Raw genomic sequence first — 8,269 nt, forward strand, 5'->3', positions numbered from 1 at the left:
CCCCCAAACAGCATTAGCTTCTGGCCGAGGCCCCCCTTGCAAACCCACAAACAACGCTACAAAATATGTAAAGAAACATCAACTTTTAGAATGTTTTAACTTTTATTCACTATATTCAATTAATTATTACAGCTGCTGAGCATAAAAAAAATTAACTTACATGTTTTAAACACTATAATATTCCCACTGGAAAAAAACAACAACTTTTCAACAAACTGTTGACCAGAAGAACAAAACTAAAGGAATCTAACCTCTCTCAAGCGTGTTTATCTGGAAATGACAGATACAGATTGCCCTAGTGCGCAATTTTTATTATCATTATTACTATTGTTTTATTTTTACTTTTTTGATCTTCTCTCCAGCGTTCTGAGGGTTTCCAAGCACCCCTTGGGGGCCCCCACTTTGAAAAACACTGTTCTAAACAATGTTTCTAAACTCTAAACACTAAAAGAGCACAGCATGTCATGATTTCAGCTTCCTGCCTCCGCTGCTCTTTGACACCTGCAAGCGCTCTTGGCCACGCCCACTTCTCCGCTCTGCACGAAGATCAGCTGCAGGAGGAAGCTTATCCTGCAGTATGGGCTGCAAAAAGGTGCAGGAGGTGCTAAATACTTTAAAATAATTTATTTTAAATAAAAATCTCATGCCGATCACGCGGCTCGTTCATCAATCAGCCAACTGTGTGTCATCTCCAATCTTATTTTGAAAAGCCGCGATAGAGCGAGTCTGCGATGAACGAACCGTGAAGTAGCGAGCGACTAATGTATGTTCTTTTTATGTTGTTTGTTTTCGTGAGCTTTAAATGAGAAGCTTCAAATTCCAGGACAAAACTGAAAAATTGGTTCCTTCTTTTCCGCAGCCACCGATGCTATTTGTTTTGCACATTAACGATAAAAACATCTAATAAAAGACCCGTTTCTCCCTGAATATGATATATTTCATTTTTATTGAGACCTTTTCAGAACAAACTCTGTTACAACTAAAACTTGCCTCTTTCTCATGTCTAAAACTGTTTTGTGTTCTTTTTAAAGAACGTCAAGCTAATCCAGCTGAAACGCATAAAAATATCACCTCCTTCCACGTTCGGCTAGGTTCATCACATGTTCATCACATGTTCATCACATGTTCACCACATGTTCACAAGCTTTTGATTTCCCTTTGAGAGTTTAGAAAAGGCAGGAAAAGAAGTCACTGCAGTGAGTGTGAATATCTCCACCTTTTCTTATGGAATGTGATCCCCCGTTGCTGCTGGCCTCCGTTAACCCCACCACTCCAAGAACCTCCCCGTCCTCAGCACTACGCTAATCTCTGCTGCACCCTCAACAGGTGTCCAAACAAGCCTTTGTCTGGAGGAAGAGGAGGAGGAGGAGGGAATGTGGGGCTGCGGCGAGAAAAGAGTGCTGCCATTTTCATGGCCGGGCCTGATTAGCATACAGCTGAGGACCTCTATTTGGGTGGAGGCCGCTGGGTTCAAACACGTTTCCAACGATTCAGATTTCTTGGGTTGTTAAAAGAAGTGATGAAAGGGGGGGTGCAGGGGTGGGCAGAGAGTCAGCCGGAGTAAAAAGCCTGCGGCTGTTCCGAGGCTGTTGAGCCCGTCTGTGGGGACCTCTTCCCACACAGGAAGTGCTGTGTCGGTGCAGACACAGTATGTTCTATCTCACAGCCGCAGTCGGTCAGCATCACTGCCACAAGCCAGCTCTCTGCAACAAAATCCACCCCACTGAGCTCCTCTGACAACCACACAAACATTACTGTTCAGGGACGAAACAGGCTACCAGCTGCTTTGGCATCAACGTGAACGTTTCCCACTGACAGAAGACACGGAACAGACAAAAGCATTCACAGCATTTTAAATATTGTCCTTTGAAGACCAAACTATGACCTGGTAACAGCAATATTTTAAATTGCAGTACTCAAGGAGCTCTTTTTATATATATTTATAATTCTGAATATTATTTGCCAAATAAAAACTACTGTCTCAGGTTGAGAAAAGTAAAAATGTTATATTGCCTAACCGAAAAAAACAAAACAAAAAACGTTTATTTGGCTAAATAAAGCCACAAATGACTGGTCAGTTTGTGATACTGTACTCCTGGACCTTACTGCTGCATTAGATACTGTTGACCACAGTATCCTTATATCACGGTTAGAACACTGGGTTGGGATTACATGTGCAGCATTAGAATAGTTTCGTTCTTATCTGAGTGACCAGAGCTTTTGTGTTAATGTTGGTAATGTTTTATCTGCTTCAGCGCCTCTTTCCTGCGGAGTTCTGCAGGGCTCGATCCTTGGACCCCTTCTGTTTTTACTGTATCTGCCCCCTTTGGGGTCTATCCTGAGGAAACGTGGTCTTTCTTTTCACTGCAATGCTGACGTTGGTCAGATTTATCTGCCCTTAAACCCTCATAGTTCTTGCTCCATTCACCCTCTGTTATGGCTTCAAACGTTTTAAGTTTTAAAGATCAGAATACTGAAGTTATTGTGTTTAGCCCTAGCTTTACTGCTGCCTGAGATCATCTGCTTTTGGTTGTACCAAAAATCAGGTTGAAGCTCAGAGGTAATTGGGCTTTTTCAGTCATGGGCCCTAAACTTTGGAACAGTTTGCCCCCAACATTAGACAGGCCACTTCACTTCCTGTTTTTAAATGTTTTAAAAACTCACCTGTTTTCACTGACTTTTAACACAATGTGATTTGATTTAGTATTTTATTGTTCTGTTTCAGGTTTCTCTTTTGACGCTTTTAATTATTTATTTTGTATTATTTTTTCATTAAATGACTGCCATTGATTTTATTGTTAACACTTTGGTAACAGCTGCTGTTTTTAAATGTGCCTTATAAAAAAATTTGACTTGATTAAGATTACCATCCGATTGTGAGAGATGGGAGTTTCGTCTGAAGAACAGGAAAATATAAAACACGTGAGAAAGTGTTCATTAGTCTTCTCACTTTCATTTAGATCCTTAAAAATATTAGTTAGTAACCAGAACTTCTACGTTAAAAATGCTTCTGCACAGAGTGTGACTATTTCCAAACGCCTCTGGATTCCAGTTAAATGAGCCGACTCGGTCTAATTTCCACTGCAGATGTGTTCAGATCTCTCGGCTCTATAAAATGAATTACCTCGAGTCGGATGGAGGACGGGTGAGCACATCCTGATTTATACCGAGACCTGCATTCCTCGCTCCTCGAGAGGCTTCATGTTGAGCTCCGAGAGGATAGCAACTCACAAACAAGTCCTGAACTGAAGCATAACTTCACTTCACCAAGCCTGTTTTCCTCATTTTCCTCTCACCCTGGTGTATAGAGCTGCTCTCAGGAGGAGGATGAGCTTCAGGCCAGGCGTTACACTCATGGAAAACATGTCAGGATCAATTCCTCTGGAAAATGTAAAGTTTCTACGCGTGGCACTGCACCAGTTCTGAGCAGGTGGTTGAGCCTTTGGCAAAAGAAAAACGAAAATATTAACGTTAAGTTCTCATACCATTGTTGCAGTCCGACTTAGAACTAGTGACGAGGCAGGAAAGTTTTGTCCGATGGCTGTTATTGGTCCATTCTGAGCCTGTCCCAGCAGGCTGTGTAAGTCACTGGGCAGACTGGCGGTGGAGCCCACTGCATGGTTCCTCAAAACAAGGATTGCATCATCCAATCTGTCCAGACGATCCTCCATTCGAGACTGGAAGGACCAGAGGGATCGTGAAACAGAGAATCAGGAAAAGCGAGAGGAACAAAGAAGGACAGCTTAGAATAAGCTCATTAGGACAAAAACTGAAAACAGTGATTGTGCAATGTTGACTCGAAAAAACAAAAAAACTGAAACATAAGTTAAAAAAGGCAATTCAAATGTAAGATAAACTGAGCCATTTCAGCTTGAGATATAGAGGAAATCCCATCCTCATATGTTGTGGTAGTAAACCCATTTAACACTTTATTTCAAATTTATTTCTGCACCAGATGATTACAGCAAGCTGGAATGGCCCTTTTAAGACAGCATGGCATGACGACAAGGCAGCTGATGTTATAAAATAAAATTGCACTATACTAAAACAAATGTAGTTACAATCGTGCAAGAAAACAAAATAAAAAATGCAAAGATGCATGGGACACGTAAGAATAAAGACTCTATCTGAAGAGTACCTCGCAGACATCCTTTAAGAAAGACATGGCATCCTGGAGATGCTCATGTAACTGCTGATGGACTCTGTTTTTCTGGCAAAGTCAAAAGAATGGGAGAATAATAATAAGAGATCAGTCACAAACACACTGAAGAGATAGTTTTCATTATTTTTCTTAGGTCACGCAGATAAGAAGTGTAGGATTTGGAGGGAAGCACACAGCTGCTGACCGTTCACTTTTCAAAAATGAAAATGTTTGCGAGTGCGCATATTTATTAGCCCCGCACGGTAGCAACGGCCACGTCCTCTTCTTCATGTTTACTGCAACACTCTTCAGCTTCTTTGTGTCAGTTGAGCTTTGTTTCTTTTACAAGAAGGTCTGCTTCTATTAAAAGCTGTGATTTACAGCAATATGTTCATTTTCTCCAGCTCTGCTCCATAACTTTAAAAGAATGTCTTTTGGAATATGTAGTAAGTCAACTACATGTCGATTTGACTTCAAACTAAAATAAAATGCTGGCGATGGCTCAGTTCAGACAGGATTAGTAATTTAATCTGTCTCTGTTCTACTTTGACTCCTGCAAATTATGAAATTCACTAAAGTTCTCCGTTTTGACAGAACAATCAAGCTTTAATTTTCAGAAACTTGTCCTAAATAATAATAATTATTATTATTATTATTATTTTTTACTGCATGGCTGTGGAATAATTCGTTAATCATTTAGGAGCAAAAATGTCTCAGAACGTCGCACAAAGAATTAAAGGCTGTTTCTCTTTTTAACTCTTCACCAAACTGAAAATGGTTTTATACAAACATATCTTAGTAAATAAACTGGAGCTCTAATGATTGCGACATCAAAAAATCTTGTTAAAAAAAAAAACTAATTTAAGGCATGTTTCTGAAAACTCTTTACATGTCAAGTTTAAACTAAAAATATATATTTTCTCCTCAGAGTTTTATTTTCTCCTACATCTGATCAAGAATTTGTGCCAAACTTTAACATTCATGCTTCACTATTAAAACAGGCAGTAGTTTCAATAAGAGTTTGAGTGTTAAAACCAGCCCCTTTATGTAGATACTAAAGAAAAATAAACTTGTATTTGTACTTCAACTGTGTGTTTTTGTTGTTTTGTTGTGTTACAGTTTCAAACCGTCCTTCGCGTTTCAGTTTTTTACTTTGATCAGATCTTTATCGATCGTTTCTTTGACCCGAGTCTGAGGATTTTAGACAGTTGCATTGTTGCTGTTTTGACAAACGTTTGTCTGTGTGTAACGAGTGATTTACATGTAAATATATTTAACCTCGCAGCAGATTATGTAAATAAATAAGTGCATCGGTAGCGGGGCTGGGTGAAATTTGGTGCTCAGCTCTGGTCGAGCGAAGGAATTCTGAAGAGGTGGTGCAGCAAACAGCTGCTGCCGCCTCCCGCACCAGCCCGCTCAACTCAACCCCCCGTCATCCCCGCCTGGGCCCAGAGGACAGATGGCGAGCCCCAAGGGACAGGTATTGTTCTGTTTGGTTATCCCTCCATGCCCACGTTCCTCAGAAAAACATTTGTCAGACAGGAATCTCCGTGTAATGCAAGCTCATGCCTTCATGGCTGACTTCTCTAACGTGAGCATCGGTCGTGTGATTCTTTCACATGAGGACGAAGGAGCGTGGGGAGTTTACCAGCGAGTGAAGGGAGTTCTCATAACTTGGTGAAGAGGAGGTCTGTCCACTTGCACGGGGCCACTGGTTGGTACCTGAGAAGATGGAAATGATCCGGTCAGTGTTAATCATCATCTGACTGAAGCTGGGACCCACACAACACACTGACATCCTGATTATCTGGTTTCTCGTTGCTCTGTAAAGATATTTTTAGCGTTTGGGACTCAGCTGCATCACTTCCTGCTGGCTGGACTACATCCTGACATTTGAGCCAGCGGAGGCTTGGACCGACACCCACTTCCACCCGCTGCATGTACGCTGCACCAAGACGTCCAAAAACGAAGATATGAGGCCAGAAAAAAAAATCTGGCACTAGTTTTCATTCACATCGTCTTTATTTTCCTTTCTCAAACACCATTGGCTCTTTACAAACACCTCACAGTGATCGAAAGGTTTTCAACACATGGCCTTCATCGAGGATTTGAAAGAAGAAAGTATCAGAGTTTAATCAAGTTAACCTCTTCCATAGAAGTTATTAAAACTTTTTTTATTTTTTTTTACCCATTCATGTGTTTTATCGAACATCTATGGGGTTTAACTGGTAATCTAGTGGCAGAATATAAACCGTATTATATATTATATGATTAACATAAAAAAAAAACCGCTGCAGCAGATTTTGGGCCTTCTGTCTTTCTAACAGGCCAGAATCTGAAGACAAACGATGATTTGATCTGGTGTAAATTAAAATAAAGAAATCACATCTGCTCATCACATTTCCATCTCCACCAATTTCTTCCTTGAATTTTTTTGAAGCATAATTATCTAAGTAACTTGCCCGTCATGTGTAACAGGAGCCAATGCATTAAAATGTACTTAAACAACATTATTAAACATTTTTACAGAGTAGGTCATCGCTGGTCTTTCTCAAAACATTAAAATTTTCTGATTTTATTTCTTGTATCTAGTGTGAATCCTGAAATTATTATAAGTTGCTGTTCTCTGCACTGTTTCTAGAAATGTCTTCATCCACACGAAAACACCAAAAACGACAACAAAAACACGTGTGTGTGTGTGTGTGTGTGGCGTTGTGACGTTGCCACAAAAATACGTGTAAATCAGGAAACGACGTGGAGTGTGAGCCTGGAGTGCGTGTGCTGGATGCGAAACATAAACACAAGAAGAAGACGTCCTCGGATCACAAGTTGTTTTAGAGGTGGAGCTACAAAGTCTTTGTTTTCAAAATGTTGTGTTTTGGCTGTTCACACGAAAACGCATGTTTCAAGGTTTTTTCATTACTTGTTTTAAAGAATTACTAACTTGGGGCTCATAAAATGCAATTTTGTATAACACAAAGCTAAACCACTTTTAGAGTGTAAAAAAAAAAAACTAAATAAAAAATGTTCAGGGTTTGGTTTTATAAAATTCAAGATTTATAGGATTAAATTAAATGCCCAATAAACAATTAAATTTATTTATTTTTTTAAATATGGAAATGTGTACTGAGGGAGAAACGCCACAAAAAAAAAACCCTCACAGCTCCCTGTGGTCAGGAAAGCGTTCACACAGTTTTCTATTAATTAATTCCACTGAAATGTCTGAGTGAACATCAGTGGTCCTTTGTACTTCAGGTTTTATGTTGCACACTCAGCCTTTCAAAAAAGCAGACGTTAATTAAGCGACTATTAACAGTGAAAGGAAATGAACGTCTGCTCGGCATCAGCTCTCTCCCAGGTGAGTGAGGAAAGTACTTCACATGAGCCTCGGCGGGCTGGCGGCTATGAAAAATTAGCCCGAGGCTCTGCTCCCCACATGCACAGAGAGAACTAATTGAACAAAGCAGTCTTGAGTAATGTGCTGTACTCTGGTGTAATCCCAGTGATGAATGCTTTCTGCTACTAACATCAACAGTGAGGCAAATTTAGGACCAGTTTCAAGCCCCAAAACCACCAGGACAGATAATTAGAGAAATAACGTCCTTTCACTATAAACCAACATGTATACGTTTGACCTTAATGTTTTTTAAAAAACAAAAGAATAGTTCTATTTATCAACTTTGTTATACTGCAGTTTGAGAAAGTCGTCGTGGTTCTCATCAGCTGAGTCGAAGCCACCTTCCCTCACCCAACGGTAAATAAACAGAGCCTTTTGCAACCTGGTGTGTATGTGTGTGTGTTCTGAGCAAACAGCTGTCCATGGGGCAGGGCAACAGCTGAAGATGAGGGGGGCATACGTAGAGACAGCTGCCGCCACTCCATTACCGCACATGACACAACTGCTCGCTAAAAAAAAAAAAAAAAAAAAAAAACAAGCAGGGCTGTCCCTTACAGTTCCCTCTCATTCTGTTACTATCAACACATCTGACCCTCTATATTCATTTAATAAACACCTGACCCTCTTTATTCATTTAATACGCACCTGACCCTCTATATTCATTTAATACACACCTGACCCTCTATATTCATTTAATACACACCTGACCCTCTTTATTCATTTAATACACA

General features: G+C 40.1%; 1 long non-coding RNA gene across 1 annotated transcript; it reads right to left on the reverse strand.

Moving 5' to 3' along the window:
• Positions 1-3,416: 3,416 nt before the first annotated feature.
• On the reverse strand, positions 3,417-5,860 carry LOC119422738. The gene is made up of 3 exons (XR_005187430.1): positions 5,790-5,860; positions 4,139-4,210; positions 3,417-3,677 (listed from the first exon to the last, which is right to left on the reverse strand). It is a non-coding gene; the product is annotated as an uncharacterized LOC119422738 (long non-coding RNA).
• Positions 5,861-8,269: the final 2,409 nt, after the last annotated feature.

Source organism: Nematolebias whitei, chromosome 2 (assembly GCF_014905685.2).
Source record: "Nematolebias whitei isolate Nwh7 chromosome 2, NemWhi1, whole genome shotgun sequence".
NCBI lineage: Eukaryota > Metazoa > Chordata > Actinopteri > Cyprinodontiformes > Rivulidae > Nematolebias > Nematolebias whitei.